Here is a 524-nt window from a genome sequence, read left to right on the forward strand (position 1 = left end):
CACAGGCTCGGAGTGAGTGTGCTGGGCAAAAACGGGCCTGAATTTTTCGACACAGGGAAGAAACCTTTCTAAATGCTTTCTTTACACACCCTTGAAATAGTACAAGTATAATAGCCAGGATTTTAAAGTGAATAAATGTCCAAAAACTCTATAAATTGGTTCTTTGATGTTTGTCAGTAACATAAATTAATATTGTGACAAGGATTTAGGGACTTAGTCTCTGGCAAGTGTGTCTGTACAGTAATTTACTACTACAGATTCCAATACGGAATAATTTAGATCTGAGAGACCATGTGACTGCTATAAAAGACCAGGCCATAAAGCAAATAGAAAAACAAGCAAGATGTTTGGAAATACGTTTTTACTTCTATTGATCTCTCAGCTTCAGTAGTTTCAATGTTGGAAGTAAATGTGAACTTCCACAGGACCATCAGTGAAGAAGGGGTTAAGTATTAAACAAGCTTAATGAATACTTCATATACGTCTTGAAATTATTTTTATATTGCTGTACCTTTTCTATAGCC

The 524-nt window shown here is 35.3% G+C and overlaps 1 protein-coding gene across 1 annotated transcript in view; it reads left to right on the top strand.

The window, feature by feature from the left end:
* LOC119594890 (two pore calcium channel protein 1-like) overlaps positions 1-524 on the top strand; it is a gene marked incomplete at its 5' end in the record, with an annotated part of 12,564 nt that overhangs the window by 1,393 nt on the left and 10,647 nt on the right. The window lies entirely within an intron of this gene.

The sequence above is a fragment of the Penaeus monodon genome, chromosome 34 (assembly GCF_015228065.2).
Source record: "Penaeus monodon isolate SGIC_2016 chromosome 34, NSTDA_Pmon_1, whole genome shotgun sequence".
Taxonomy (NCBI): domain Eukaryota; kingdom Metazoa; phylum Arthropoda; class Malacostraca; order Decapoda; family Penaeidae; genus Penaeus; species Penaeus monodon.